The following is a 16,921-nucleotide window of genomic DNA, read 5'->3' as shown; positions in this document are numbered from 1 at the left end:
CTTTCAGGGCTGTTGAGAGGATTGAATGAGATAATATTTCTAAAATATCTGGCACATAGTAGTGCTAAATAAATGCTTGTTTCCTTCCTTCCTTGATTCTGTCTTTGGCTCCAAAGTGTCACTGCTTGGAATTATTAAACTTATGAGTGTCTATCCAGGTTTTCCAACAATTGAGCAACTCAGAAAAGTAAATCTGAGACTCCCAAGTTGTTTTGCAACAGATAAACACTTTTTAAAAGGATGCCTCTGGAATTTCAAGAGATTTTCATTTTAAAAAATCAGTTCATTTAGTTTAACATCCTGGATGTTATAGCTTCAGATGTCTAGGCAGCTGTGCAGGATTCATGCTATTGTTCAATGAAACAGCTCCGTTAATACTATGCTGACATGTTGACGGACTCACCTTTGATCTAGGCTGAACAAGGAGCCCAACTTCAAAGTAATTAGTGTTGGAAATATCTGATCTTTTCAGGCAGGCAATTAATATCTCCTTCATTTTTATGGTCAGATTATATAAGCCAATCTGAAGTGTTGACTTGAGCTGGACCTTAAAGATGGGATAGAATTTACACAATTAGAAAGGCATTCCAGGGAAGGGGGACAGTCTGGGACTCTGGGTAAAGGTGTGGAAGTGGGAATAATAATAATAATAATAATAATAATAATAATAATAATGATGATAATAATAACAACTCATTAAATTTTTCTTTGTTATTCTGAACTTGACAAACACCAGCAAATATGACCATTTGCATGAACAAAGAACAGAAGAGGATTTTACATGAAACTGAATCTACATTCCTTTCAAGTTGTTTTTAAAGTATATCATTCATTCAGTAAATTAATTCTCAAGCTGTCCCACTTATCCCTCCTTCTGTTCTGCATGCTTTTTCTTCTCTTTTTTTTCTATTTCACTAATTATTTTTTGCTACCACATCATTACCCCTCCTCTTACTTAACCCACCAAAAGATTTTTTTTTAAAAAACCCTGGTAATCATAAGTATAGTCAGTCAAAAGAAACACACACATTGGCCTTGTTCAAAAAAACATATGTCTCGTTCTGTACCTCTGGAACAAAATTCTATTGCAGCCAGAACCAGCTTAAAATGTAATTGGGAGATGTTTAACAAAATAAATAAAAATGCAACACAATATAGATAATGTTAATTTGTGGTTTTCTAAGTGATTATGCAGCCTGTAGGAATAATTTTTATTTGAGTTGGACTCCACTGCCCCAGGCCAACAATTCTGCAGAGTAAGGCAGGACAGCTTGTAGTTAATAATCCTTGGGAATCATCATTGGTCATTGCATCCTTCAGAGATTCTAAATCTTTTAAAATTGTTTTTCTTCACAGTATTGTAATTATTTGCTTGGTTCTGCTCACCTCATTTTGTCTCAATTCATACATATCCTCCCATGTTTTTCTGAATCAATTTCTTTCATGATTTCTTATGGTGTAATTCCATTACATTCATATGCCATAATTTGCTTAGCCATTCCCCAATTATTGGGCATCCCCTTAGTTTCCAGTTCTTTTGTTATGACAGAAAAAGCACAGTTATGACTTTTTTTTGTTTGCACATAAGGGTCCTTTCTGATTTTTAACTCTTTCAAGGTATGATTCTATTTGTGGACTCTCAGGACCAAAGGATGTGTGCAGTTTAGTGATTTGGGGAGGTGATGGTGGTGGTTCAAAGATGCTTTCCAGAATGTTTATACAGATTCACAGCTCCACCAACAATGCATTAGTATGCTAGCTCTCTCACACCACCTCTAAAAATGGCTATTTTACTTTTTTTTTTTAAATCATCTTTGGCAATCTCATAAGTATAAGGTGGAACCTTAGAGTTTTAAAAATAATAATATTTTATTTTTTCCCAATTACATTTAAAAACAATTTGTAATATTCATTTAAAAAAATTTAAGTTCTGAATTATCTCCTTCCCTTCCCTCCCCCCTCCCTGCAACAACAAGCTAAGAGTTGTTCTAATGTGTATTTCCTTTATTATTAGCGAGTTGAAGCATTTTATATGGTTATTTAGTTTTCTATAGCATTGAAAGTTTTTTTTTATTATAAACTCATATCCACTCACATGAACATTTCAATAAACAAAAGAGAATAGAAAAGAGGGTTTTATGTGAAATTGTAAACTTCTATTGAGTTTTTTAAAAAAAATATTATTAAATTTAACAGGTCAGTTACAAAATTTCTATCTTCTCTTCTGAATTCTGAATTCTCTGATCTCATGTGCATTTAGAAATATTTTTATTTTGAACTTAACAAACACAAAATAAAATAGATATTTCCATATATATATATATATATATATATAATAGAACAAAAAAAGATTGTAAATGAGATTACAGATCTCCATTCTGTGCATCTTACTTTTCTTCGAAAATACATAATCAGGGAGCAGCTAGGTGGCGCAGTGGATAGGGCACCGGCCCTGGAGTCAAGAGGACCCGAGTTCAAATCTGGCCTCAGACACATAACATTCACTAGCCGTGTGACCCTGGGCAAGTCACTTAACCCCATTGCCTAGCAGAAAAAGAAAAAAAAAATAAAGAAAATATATAGTCAGTTTAACCTGTAACTTCCAAAGCTTGTCTGTGTGTATAGCTGTTGATAGCTTGCTTTTCTTCTTTTGAGAAGTGCCTGCTTGTATCTTGTGACCATTATCTACTAGGGAATGAGTCATATATCCTTTTCTGTCATTCATCCTGCTTGCTATGCTGGTTAGTAATTGTTTTAATTAGCGTTTAGTTGAATCTCTAGGATTAACAACTCATATTTTTGCAGGCCCTTAAGGTTTGCAAAGTACTTTTTTCACACCAACCCTATGAGGTAGACGGTGAAAGTATTATGATCCCTATTTCACATGTGCCCAGACTGAGGCTTGGAGAAGTGCTCTAATGAGCCCATGCCCATGCAGCTGCTATGTGTCATGGCTGGGATTCAGACCCATAGCTCCAAATTCGAAATCCAGGCAGGTGCTGGAGCTGCAGCTGGCTGCAGTCGGAGCCTGAGCTGCTACCGCTACTGCAGCCGCCACCTCTAGGCGGAGAAACCGGCCCTTTCATCACCCCCCCAACTATTCCCCTCCTTTCCACTGCACCACACTTTGAATGAAGCATTAGAGGGATGGGCTTTAATCACAGAATATCAATCAGTCAGTAAGTCAATCAATCAATCAACATTTATTAAGTGCCTACTATGAACCAGACACTGTGACAGAGCAGACTGAAGAGATTACTCTGCCGTTTAATATTAGGCAAGGCACTTTACCTTTTTAGCCCTCAGTTTCTTCATTTGTAAAATAAAGGGTTTGAACTAGATGAGTTCTGAGACCCCTTCTATCTCTAGGTCCATGATCCTCTCATACTACTAGAAATCTTCTGATCTTGTGTGCATTTGAATTTTTAAAAAAATTTGGAACTTAAAACACCAAATAAAAGAGATATTTGCATACACATAACTGAACAGAAACGGATTGTAAATAAGATTAGAGAAAATGATAGCTGGATCCTGTTTCCTCGAAATCTCTTCTTCTCTAGCCTTAGCATTACCAGTTCTTGCAATGGATCCTCCTATGGTATCATCTCTAGGCCTGTCACCATGCTGGCAGGCCATCTCCAGTTTATAATAGTAATGACGATAGCTCACATTTCAGGTTTGCAGAGGGTTTTAGAGATATTATTGCATTTGATCTTCTTTTTTTTTTAATTTTAATTTTAATTAATTTTAATTTATTTTTAAAATTTTTTTGCATTTGATCTTCTTGAAAATCATATGAGTTAAATATTATCTCCATTTTATAGATAAGGAGATCGAGAAGTTTAATGATGTCCTACTGTGGCACCATAACCGAAATTGAATACTCCAGATGTGGTCTGATTAGGGCAGAGTAGATCATGTCTTTAGTACTGGAAGCAATGCTGCTTTTAACATAACCTAAGATCGAATAGAAGGTGGCGAAGTGATGCAATGGATTGAGCACCAGGCCTGGCGTCAGAAAGACTCATCTCCCTGAGTTCAATCTGGCCTTAGACACTTACTAGCTGCGTGATTCTGGGCAAGTCACTTCACCTTGTTTGCCTCAGTTTCCTCACCTGTAAAATGAGCTGGAGAAGGAAATGGCAAACCACTCCAGTATATCTGCCAAAAAAAACAAAAAACAAAACCCAAATGAGGTGCCAAAGAGTTAGACTGACCTTGGTGTCTTTGATATCTGACCAAGCTCTGAGGACTCCACAGTTCCTGTTTCAGTCGCCTTCATGGCCATTGGAACAAATTGTTCTCATCTGCCCATTCCACCAGGGGAAGTCTTCACATGTTTGGGGTAGACATCCTCCTAACTCACCGATGGGTTTGAGGTTTATTGGTTACTTTTAACCTGTTTTAGCCCATCTGTTGAGACAGTTTTCCTGGGGTGCGGCTGCTGTTTGTGCTACAGCATGGCAAAGATAGTAATGGGAATGATCATTATTGGAAAGGTTGTGGGAAGATGGGCACACTTGGTGAACTGTTAGCAAAGGTGTGAAGCAGTACAATTGGAATTATGCAAGTAGAATAACTAAAGTATCCATATGCTTTGACCTAGAGATTCCACTACTAGGATGATACCCTAAGGAGACCATTGAAAAGAAAGTCCCCAAATACACAACATTTTTAGCAGCTTTTTTATGGTAACAAAAAAAACTGAAAAAAAGTAGATGTCCATCGATGGGGGAATAGTTAAACAAATTGTGGTAATTGAATATAATGGAATATTACTGTGCTAGAAAAATTATGAATGTGATGAATGCTGAGTAGCATGGAAAGATCTGCATGGACTGATGCAGAGTGAAATCAGCAGAACCAAAAAACAATATATGCAATGACTAAACAATATGGAAAGGACAAACACCACAAAATAATCAAAATCAAATGCTACGAAATTAAAAAGAACCATCATGGCCCCAAAAGAGAGATATAAGAAGGCACCTCACACCATTATTGCAGGTGGGAGGTCCAAAGGTGTGGAATGTTGCATGTATTTTCAGAATTTGGGATCAGTTATGCTGATTTCTCTCTCTTCTTTCTCTTTTTCTTTCTTAAAAGTTTTGTTGTTGTTGTTGTTATTACTGCTGTTGTTGTTATTGTTGTTGTATTAGATTACTCTCCAGGATTAGAAAGGAGAAGTGTACTAAGGAAAATTTAGGTAATGTAAAAACAAAAGATGTCAATAACAATTTATTTTATTTTTTTAAAAAGAAATTTATTATTTATCTTGAACACTAATTAAATTTTTTTTGAATTCAGAATTTTCCTCCTCTCTCCTGTCCCTCCCCATCCATTGAGAAGGCAAGAAATACATATATTTCACATATACATGTGAAAACATGCAAAACCCTTCCATATTAGTCATGTTGCAAAAGAAAATACAAACAAAATAAAACAAGAAAAAGTTAAAAAAAAGTCTGCTTCAAACTGTACTCAGAGTTCATCAATTTTCTCTCTGCAGGTGGATAGCGTTTTTCATCATGGGTCCTTTGGAATGATATTGGATTATTGTGTTGATCAGAGTAGCTAAGTCACTCACGGTTGATCATCACACAATAGTGCTGTTACTGTGTACAATGTTCTCCTGGTTTTGTACCCTTCACTTTGTATGAATTCCTATAAGTCTTCTCATGTCTTTTTGAAATCATCCTGCTAATCATTTCTTAGAGCACCACAGTATTCCATCTCAATCATATACCACAATGTGTTCGGCTATTCCCCAATTGATGTGCGCCCCCTCAATTTCCAATTCTTTGCCACCACAAAAGAGCTGCTACAAATATTTTTTTACAAATAGGTCCTTTTCCTTTTCTTTGATTTCTTTGGGATACAGACCTAGCAGTGGTATTGCTGAGTTGAAGAGTATGCATAGTTTCATAGCCCTTTGGGCATAGTTCCAAATAGTTCTCCAGAATAGTTGGATCAGTTCACAACTCCACCTGCAATGCATTAATGAGCTTCCATTTTTCTGCATCAAATCTAGCATTTGACATTTTTCTTTTCTGTCATTTTAGCCAATCTTATAAGTTGTTTTACAACCTCAGAGTTGTTTTAATTTGCATTTCATTAATCAGTAGTGATTTAGAGTATTTTTTTCATATGATTATAGATAGCTCTGATTTCTTCTGAAAACTGCCTGTTCATATCCTTTGACCATTTATCAATTTGGGACCAGTTTTTTTAAAGGAGGGACTTGATGTCCATGAGGCCATGCTTCAAGCCTTCCCTGCATGGTAGAAGCTGCCAGAAACTTTTCTCCATTGGCCTAGCCTTAGAGAATCTAGGGTCAGCTCCATACTGTGATGAGGCATCATATGGGGGCTGCAGAGACATTGTGCATATGGTGGGCATGGACAGGTTTTAGAAGATAATAACAAATGAGGAACTTTGAAAAACAAGAGTAAAAGTTGTCATCAGGGAAATGCATGCTAAGGAGAAAATATGGGCTGGTCATGTGCCATGGCCAAGGGGTGACTGGTGGCGTGGCCAAAGGGTGACAGAATGTTCCATGTCCTCCTTGAGATGTCAGGAGATAGTGAAGAAGGCCACCTCTTTGTTGAGTAGACTACTTGTATTGAACCTATGGGAGGACATGGCTGAGATTCTCACAGGAGAGGCAGGTGTGGATGCAGGATGAGGTCTGCATCACTGGAGAGATCAAATTGATGAAAACTCAGCTCCATTTGAATAGAGGAGGATTTTATGTCTAGGGAAACAGGACCATCCGAATAACACAGGAGTGATCAAGACATTCCAATTCAATTTGGTCCATGAAAAAATACTTTTGCTACTTCCTAAACCCAATAAATAGGCCCACACAGTTTAATTAATTTAAAAGTAAAGACTAAGACTTCAGTTGAAATGGTCAACTTTTCAAGTATTAAGGATAGGGGAAGCATGACTATATAGTAACTCATATGAAAAAGATCTGGGGGTTTTAGTGGACTACAAAGTCAATTTGAGTCAGCAGTGTGATATGGAAGCCAAGAAACCTAATGCTGTCTTCGCCAGGGTGGAGAGACAGTGTTGTGCAAATTTATAGACCTATAGATCCATGCTGGTTACAGTCAATTGGGAATATCATATTCCATTTGGGATATTATCATTTAGGAAGGATATTAATAAGCTGAATAGTATCTAGAGGTGAATGACCAGTGTGGCAAAAGGCCTTGGTGGCATGGTGCAGAAGAAAGAGTACTGACTCTGGGGTCAAAAGATGTGGGATCAAATCCCACCACCAGTGATTACTACCTTGGGGAAGTCACTTGATCTTGATCATTTCATCATCTCTTTGATGGGGAGGCTGGACACATGTCCTCTGAGGTCCTTTTGAACTCTATAACTGTGATAATCCAGAGAAGAGCAAACTTATTAAAGGCATGTTCTCTGTCTTCAAGTCCCTATTTCATTTATTCAGCAATGGTTTCCCTCTTTGCAAGTGATACAAAAATCAAAGATCTCCGTTCTACTGGGGAGCTACATGTATTTAGAAAATGAAATGCAAGATGTATATAAAGTAATTTCCGAGAAGAAGGTGCTAGCAACTGGAAAGGTAAAAATAGCCTCCCTGGAGGAGGAGGTACAAGTTGAGCTTTAAAGGAAAACAGGGTTTCTTTGTAGTAGAGAGGAGAGTCAGTTTCTGGCATCTGGGACATCCTGTGCAAAGGTATGGAGGCAAGAGATGGAATGTTTGAAGGATTGTCATGTGTTAGAAGTTTTAGGACATAGGTAGTGTGGTGCAGTGGATAGAGCACTGGGCCTCAAGTCAGGAAGACCTGAGTTTAAATCTGGCCTCAGACACTTAGTGTCTGTGTGACCTTGGGCAATTTCTTCAACCTCTGTCTACTTCAGTTTCCTCATCTATAAAATGGGAATAATAATAGAACCTACCTCCCAGGGTTCTTAAAAGGATCAAATGAGATATAATTCTTTGGAAAGTGATTTGTGAACCTTAAAGCACTATTTAAATGCTAGTTGCAATTATGACTATGATTATGACCTGATGTCAAGCCTGGGAGAGTTCTTAGATACCAACATATTAGAGCTGGAAGGGACTTTAAAGAGCATCTAGGCTAACCCCGCTCAGAGTGGGAAACTGAGGACCAGCAAGGCGAAAGTGACATTCAAGGTTGTGCAGCCAGAGACCTTGTTTAACTCAACAAGTGTTTCTAAAGTCCAGGAGTGGCCTAGAGGAGACATCGAATTTCCTGCTTGGCCTCTCTTGTCTTGGGTGTGCGACGGATCCTCTGGCATGTAGAATAGCCAGAGTCTCTCAAGGTGAGCTAAATCTAGCTGTATGAATTCCCCTTCTGTGATACCAAATCGGGGTTAAATATTGAATACAGCTAGCTTGAGTATTTCAGGGAATGCCAATAACAGATATACTGTACCTAATTCAGGATTCACTCATGCAAAATTCAGCTCTAAATAAAAGTTCCAATGGGCCCCCCTCCCAACCTTACCCTCTACTCATTTGAAATTTTCACAGGATATTAAATGGGGTGGAGGAAGGTGTCTAGGATGTGATAGACAGTGATGAAGGAAAAGGCAGGGTTTTTTTTTTCCTGTCTCATTTTTTCTTAACTCCCCTAGTGCCAGACTCATTATTGGGAAGGAACAATGCCTCCCGATAATGAACTATTTTCTATTCAGGGCGGCAAGTCAAATACTCGTTTCTCATTAATAATTCAATGTGACAAATTTATTACCTTGAAGGTGCTGCAAGTCAATTAGACAATGGGAAATTGTGTCTTCCTCTCAGCCTACTTAATTGGCTTTCAAGTGTGACATTCATCAAAACCTTGACTTTTCTTGTAAACTTTTTATTCTGGGATACCTCCTCCTAGCCACCCCACCCCAGGTTTCCCTGGAAGCCCTGGGGAGCAGTCCTGATGACCCAGCCACTTGTGACTGTCCATTTTCTGTGGAATGCCAAGGGTGGGGCAAGGAAATGCCGAACCCCAGTTGTCACTGGTCCAGGTACTGTGGTATAAGGATAAGGATACAGAATTGACAATGTGGTATGGCGGAAAGAGTATTGAGTCTGGAGTCAGAAGACCTGAGTTTGAATCCCAGCTTTGCCATTTGCTGGGTGACCTTAGCCAAATCACTTAAGCCTCTGTGAGGCTCAGTTTCCTCTTCTGTAAAATGAAGGAGTTGGGCTAGATGGCCTTTGAAGTACCTTACAGCTCTACAGTAGATCTATGATTCAGTGAGCTTATGATAAATGGGTTTCAGTGGAAAGAGCTTTAGATATAAAGCCAGAGGACTTGACTTTGAATATTGCTTCTTCAACTTTCTACCCAGGTGATCTGGGCCTCAGCTTCCTTCTCTGTGCATTGAGAGGTGTGGACTTCTGTTGTTTTTCAGTTGATTTCAGTCGTGTCTGACTCTTCATGACCCCATTTTTGGAGTTTTCTTGGCAAAGATCCTGGGGGGGGTTTGCCATTTCTCTTTCCAGCTCATTTTACAGATGAGGAAACTGAGGCAAACAGGGTGAAGTGACCCAGGGTTGCACAGCTAGGAAGTGTGTGAGACTGGATTCGAGCTCACAAAGATGGGTCTTCCTGACTCCAGGCCTGGCGCTCTATCCATTATAGCATCACCTAACACACACCTGGGGTGTGGACTAGAAGACCCCTATGTGCCTTTACAGCTCTGTTATTCTGTGATCCTATCAAATGATCTCTCTTGACTTTAAAGAGATCTAGAATATAAGAGTTTGAAGGGAGCTTAGAGACCATATAGTTCTACCCCTTTTTTTACTTCTAAATCCTGTGAAGTTGGAAGGATGTGGAAAAGGAAACAATCCCATGGTTCACGTTTGTTGGGTGTCTGTAGCCTATTTCTTGTCTTCGGTGCTTTGGACTAGATGGCTACCCACGTGGTATGATGGGAGGTCCCCTTCCTGCTTCTCCGAGCCAAAGGTAGATGATCCATCTGGAATCCCTACTGTTAATGTAGCAGATACGTTTTTTAAAATAATTTTTTTTCAATTATCAAGTATTTTTTTCCCACCTACCTCTACCCAGAAAGATAGATCTTTGTATCATATAAAGTTATATGTTTGGCATATTCAAGCCAAATTCTTACACTGATCACATCCAAAAAATGTGTTTCTTATTCTGCATATTAGTTCATTATACCTCTGTTATGAAGTGGATAGCACTCTTCTTCATCATTCCCCTGGAATTATGGTTGATTATTTAATTGATCCTGGTTCATAAGTATTTTTAAATTGTTCATTTTTACATATTGGTGTTATAGTATAAATTGTGTGATGTTTAAAAAGTTCTGAGAGACCAAGTTTCTGGGTAAATGAAAATCTGTTTTATTGGCTATGTCTAGAAAGCAGTCAATGAAATAGGTTCATTGTTCCCTTGGTAGCCAGAAAGAGAGCATGGCCACTTCTTTAGGTTTTTATGCCTTTGGGCAAGAGGTGGTCCATCAAACAGCAAGTAAATCTAATTGGTTGGGGGCAGCTAGGTGGCAGAGTGGATAGAGCTCCAGCCTTGTAGTCAAGAAGACCTGAGTTCAAATCCGGCCTCAGACACTTGATACTTACTAGCTGTGTGACCCTGGGCAAGTCACTTAACCCTGATTGCCTCACCCCCCCCCCCCCAAAAAAAGTCTAATTGGTTGATGTGATGGGAGGTGGCTTATATTGAAATGAAGGCCTTGGGGTATGTGATCTGTCACTCAAATCTTGGTCAAAGAGACATCAATTTCCATATGACCTGTCTTGATAATAGGAAAAATCAACACTTACCAAGAGCTATCCAAGCAAACACAGAGAGCAGGAATACACATCAGCCTAAACTTGGCTTAGAGAAATCTCTAAGAGAGATTTTCCAACTGGGTTGGTTTCTGGATGAGGAAGTAGAAAAGGGGAAAAAACCTTGGTCATAATACAATAACTAGTTATTAAATACACCAGAGAACTATTTATTTCTCACAATTGTTCATCTGGTTCTGTTCACATCATTTTGCATCAATTCATATCAATCTTTCCAGGTCTCTATGAAACCACCTCTTCATTTCAGTATAATAATATTATTTTAGCATTTCCGCACAATGGTATTCCATCACAATCAGATACCACAACTTGTTCAGCCATTCATCAATTGATGGGCATTACCTCAATTTCTAATTCTTTGCCACCACATAAGAGTTACTATTTTTGGATAGATGGGCCCTTTTCCTCTTTCTTTGATGCCTTTGTAGTATATGCCTAGTAGTGGTATCACTGAATCAAAGGGCATGCATGCACTGCTTAGAAACTTTTGGGGCATAGCTCCAAATTGCTTCCCAGAATGTTTGTACCAGTTCACAGCTCTACCAACAGTGCATCAATGTGACTGTTTACCCACAGCTCCTCCAAAATTTGTCATTTTCTCTTTCTTTTTCTTTCTTTCTTTCTTTTCTTTTCTTTCTTTCTTTCTTTCTTTCTTTCTTTCTTTCTTTCTTTCTTTCTTTCTTTCTTTCTTTCTTTCTTTCTTTCTTTCTTTCTTTCTTTCTTTCTCTGTCCCTTCCTTCCTTCCTTTCTTTATTCCTTCCTTTACTTCTTTTTGTTAGGTTGGCCAATCTGATGAGTATGGGTTGGGACCTCAGAGTTGCTTTACTTTGCATTTATCTAATTATTTGGAGCTTTTTAATATGGCTATATATAGCTTGCTTTCTTCACTTGAAAACTGCCTGTCCATATCTCTAGATGATTTGTCAATTGGGGAATGACTCTACCATATGCATTATAAGTGGGTTAAGGGTTAAGTGATGTGGGAGAGGTAACCTATTATCCTTTTTGAAAAGGTATTTTCATTGATATCTTTTGTCTTTACATTGGATTAATTTTTCAGTTTTATCCCATCCCCTACCAATGAATCCTTCTTAATGACAGGAAAAAATATTCTAAAGCAAAACCTACCAACACAGCTATTGCATCTGAAAGTATATGCAACAATCCACATTTGTAATTACTTGTTTCATCATCTGTTCAGTGTTACTTTCACTCATATTATCCTTAGAATTGATTCCTATAGAGGAAGGACCAGCCATCCCCACCACCTGCCAGCCAACTGTCACCCACAGGGCAGGCAAGCCAGCCTAGCTGAAGCAGTCAGGTACCTTGAGGGGGAGAAAGGAGGCAGCATATGCAAGACAGGTCGAACCACCACCACCACCTTGATCCACCATCACCCCTCAGACCTCAGTGGAAACAGCCCAGCACCGTGAACCCAAGAACCTTGAGAGTAGTGATGCTTCCAGCCTGGTGCCCTCAACCACCACCCAGAGAAGGAATCTTTGTGGAGATACAGCCTGGCCATTTCCCTTACAGGGGCTACATATAGATCCAGCTACTGAAGATGCAGAAAAGAAAGTCCTCGTCAATAAATACCTTAGCCCTGTCAAATGGTTAAACATCAGAATCTGAAAACATTTTATTAGTGCAAATGACATTAAAGGAGAGGCCTTACCATCTTCTTTGTCAATGTACCCTAAGGACCATGGTATCTACCTATGTAATTTGCAGCTGAAACTTTCCATAGGTGTTGTCTCTCTCATTAAAAGTGTGAGCTCTGTGAGGGTAGAGACTGTCTGACTTTTCTATTTGAATAACTGGTACTTAGCACATACGAAGCACGTAAATGCTATATTCATTCATTCATTCATTCATTTATTATTATAGTCATTGTGTATATTGCTTTCATGGTTCTGCTTACTTTACTCTATATCAGTTCATCCAAATCTTTCTATGCTTCTCCAAATTCTTTATATTTATTTCTTATAGAATGGTGATATTTTGTTACTGTACATTCATGTTTCATAATCTGTTTAGTCACTCTGCAATCCACTTTGTTTCTGGGATATTCTGTATTTTTTATTTTGCTATCCCTAAAGTACTGGCATCAATATTTTGGTATAAATGGGACCTTTCTTTCTGTCTTTGACCATTTTCAGTTATATGCCTAGTTTGCTAGGTCAGAGTATATGAACAGTTTAGCGACTTTTCTCACATAATTCTAGATTGTTCTACAGAGCAGTTGGACCAATTCACAGCTTGCCTAATGGTGTGTTTTAGTGTGCTTGTCTTCCAGCAGTCCCTCCACTATTGACTATTTCTACCTTTTATCATCTTTGCACTTTTGAGGTGTGAGGTTAAACCTAAAAGTTGTTCCATTTTCACTTCTCTTATTTGTGATTTTGAGCATTTTTTTCATATTGCTATTGATAGTCAGTGAATCTTTTGGAAACTGATCCATCATTTGACCAAGTGTTTCTTGTGGTTTTGTGTCTTTTTTGTCAAAAAAAAAAACTTTTGGTTTGTGTCAATTATCTATATTTTTGGGATATCAGTTTTATTAGAGATTTAAGATGCAAAGATTTCTCTTCGCATCCAGTGGATTCTCTTCTCACTCTAGCTGCATTGATTTTGTTTGTACAAAAGCTTTTTGATTTTATGTATTTGAAATTGTCCAATTTATCTTTTATGATTATCTCTATCCTTGATTTGTTTAAGAAGTACACCTTAGCTATGATGGAGAGGTTGTCTCTTTCATTCTACTCTTTTTTTTTTAAATAAGTGATCTTTTATGTCTAGGACATGGATCCAAATAGAGTTTATCTTGATGTATATTGTAAGAAGTAATATTATACTGCAAATATGTTAATACATCCCTACCCCTCTCCTTACGTTTATCCCCAAGTCTAAACAAAGGCCCCACTCTAATCTTAAACACATTATCTAGGTGGAAGTTACAAGGAGACAACTTTTGGCTTGATTAATGAAGAAACTTCTAACAGCATTGTCTGAACATGGAGTGGGATGCCTCAAAACTTAGCAAGCTCCTTGTCTCTGGAGGTGTTTGAGCAAAGTCTGGGTGCTCACTTGTCAGGGATGTTGTAGAGGGAGTGTTTGCTTAAGTAGCAGTTGCCTAGCTGTTTCTGGTTATTTATAATATTATTCTGCAATAATTGTAGTAATGATAGTTGATGTTCATACAAGGATTTAAGGTTTGCAAAGCACTTTACATAGATTAGTTCATTTGATGCTCACAACAGTCCTGTGAGGCAGGTGTTATTAATATTCTCATTTTATAGATGAAGAAATTGAGTCTGAAAGAGGCTAAGTGATTTTCCCAGCATCACACAACTAGAAAATGACAGAGACAGGATTTGAACTCCAATCTCCTTGACTCTAAATCTAGCATCCTCTCTGCTATATCATAATAATAGCACATAGCTCACAAGATTGTTGTGAGTGTCAAATAAGATAATGCATATAAATGTTGGCTGTTATTATTCTTGCTATGTACTTCTAAAAAGGTCCCAGAAGCCCCAGGACAGAAGCTGATTTTTTTTCTGAATAAAAGAAGGGGTCAGGAAAAGTTTCAGACACTGGGAATAGAGGGCAAACCCAGGTGGGATTCCACCACCCCCTCCTTGTTTTACTCCCTCAAACTAGTGGCTTCTCAGGTTGTAAATGGCAATAGGTCCCACTTGAAGAAAATCTGCTATATCAAACACAAGTGTACCAAACAGACAAATCAGAAGGTGGCTCTGGATGCTACCAGCCAATTCTTTGACTTGCCAATGGACTGATCATTCCTTTCAGTAAGGGAATGGGGGGATGGGGTGGGTGGTGAGAAGACACCAGGAGGTTCCACTGGTACCTTTCTAAAACATTCTGGACAAGTGATCCTGGTCATCCAGCCTAGGTCTGTAAACCTCCAATGACAGGAAAATGATTTCCTTCTGGGGCAGCCCATACTTCTTTGGAACAGCTATAATTGCTAGCAAGTTGGTCCTGAGGTCCCACCCAAACTTGCCTCTCTACAACTTTCACTCACTGCTTCTCATTCTGTCTTCTGGGGCCAAGCAGAACAATTCTGTTCCTTTATCCACTTGACAGGTGAAGATGGCATTCAGGTTTCCTACTAAAGCATCTCCTTGGCCCACTTGTCCCATTTCTGGCATGACGCTTCACCCCTACCTTCTCCCTGCCGGGTCACCCTCTTCCTTCCCGAATTGCTCACAGCACATCATTTGGCACATGAATATTTGATGTTGGCCATTGCTGTCCTATTGTCTCATGCCTGAGTCTCCTCTTGACCACAATGTAAAGAGGAGAGGCATGCTTTTTTTCCTTCTCTTGTTCCCCAACACCTAGCATAGGCCTAGGAGTAGGCCAAGTAATAAATACTTGTTAATTGGTCGATTTCTGCCTTCTTAGGCAGTGGAGGAGAAGAATGCTTAACAGACAATCTCTCAGAGTCTTGGCACTTCCCATGAACCCTGATCTGGTATTCATGAGCCATCCTGGGCTGTCTGTTTAAGAAACGTAAACTCTTTTGCACAGGTTGTCACTATGCTGGCTTTTATTGATTTCCTTCTTTTTAGCCTCCAGCTGAAATGTGATTCCCTGGTGAAAGGTCTCTTAGTGTGAGTTTCTTGCTGAAACTCAAATTGGAGAGGCAGCTGTGGGTTGTCCAATGACTACCACACTCAAAAGTCATGAGACCTGGGCCCATATCCAAGTTCTACCTCTCAATGGCCAGCTGCGCAACTTTGGACAGCTCATTGCACCTTACTTTCTTCACCCGAAAAATGGACAATAATCCTATTTGAATTGCCTCCCTCCCTAGGTGGTTGTGAGAATCCTATGAGGTCAAGTATGCAAAACTTTTTGGTAATGGAGGCTGTGAGTGCAGTGGGAAGCAGCCTAGAATTAGAATTAGGAAAGGATTGAGTTTAAATGCTGTCTATCATTTATTAGTGGTGAGATGCCAAATAAATTGTCTCAGCTCCCTAAGCCTTAGTTTCCTCCTCTATAGAATGGGATTGTTATCTCCATTCTATAGTGAAGCCACATACCTGATAGGCCACATGGAGTGGGTTTCAAGTTCCACCTGGGTGTGTGTGATCTTGGACAAATCACTTAACCTCTATCTGCCTCAGTTTCTCATGTGTAAAATTAGGATAATAATAACACCTACCTCAAAGGGTTGGTGTGAGGATCAAACAAGATAATACGTATGAAATGCTTTGCAAACCTTGAGGTGCTACATATTATTATATTACTACTTTTACAATTAGCCTCTCAGTGCCTCAGGCAACCTTCCAAGGTACCAAGTTGCAGAAAAGATGCAGATCTGCATCGGGAGGAGGAGTTTCCTCCCTCAAGAGTTCCCAGTGAAATCAATGAAATCACATGTGGCTCCAAACCCAACAAACACTACCTAGCTCTCAGGATTGTTGTGGGGTAGGTATGGGGACCTTAAAACACAAAAGAAGTGGGAATTGTTCTTATTATAGGAATTCACACCAGTGACTGGGAAAGAAGACACCTGTGAAATGATGTTCTAAGCCTTCATAGCAAGGTCAGTATCCAGAGAAAATTAACTAAGTTACTTTGGTCACATTAGGGAAGAGAGTAACTAACTATTCCTGAACCTATGTTTGGAAAAACTGTCTCCAGAGGAGATTAGCCCCCCTCTTCTCATTCTATCTCACAAGGGATTTCTTTTTTATTTTTAGGTGTGGCACTAGAATCCATTAATAGGAAAGTGTTTAAAATGATAAACACAGAGACCATGCTTATGTCTCTCCATTCCCCAATTCCTGCCCCCAATCTTATTTTAGAAAATTATTTGCCATTCTGTCCTCTATTATACTGGAGAAAGCAGTGGAATGTAGTGGGTGAGGCACTGGCCTTGGAGTCAGGAAGACCTGGGTTCACATCCCATCTCAGGCACTAGCTGTGTGATCCTGGGCAAATCACTTAACATCTCTGTGTCCCAGTTTACTCTTTTGTAAAGTAAAACTGATGTCCTTTAAGGTCCCTTCCAAATTGAAATCTAAGATCCTATGACTCTCG

Source organism: Vombatus ursinus, unplaced genomic scaffold (assembly GCF_900497805.2).
Source record: "Vombatus ursinus unplaced genomic scaffold, bare-nosed wombat genome assembly UNPS02004596.1, whole genome shotgun sequence".
Lineage (NCBI taxonomy): Eukaryota > Metazoa > Chordata > Mammalia > Diprotodontia > Vombatidae > Vombatus > Vombatus ursinus.
This window is presented reverse-complemented; position numbering follows the sequence as displayed.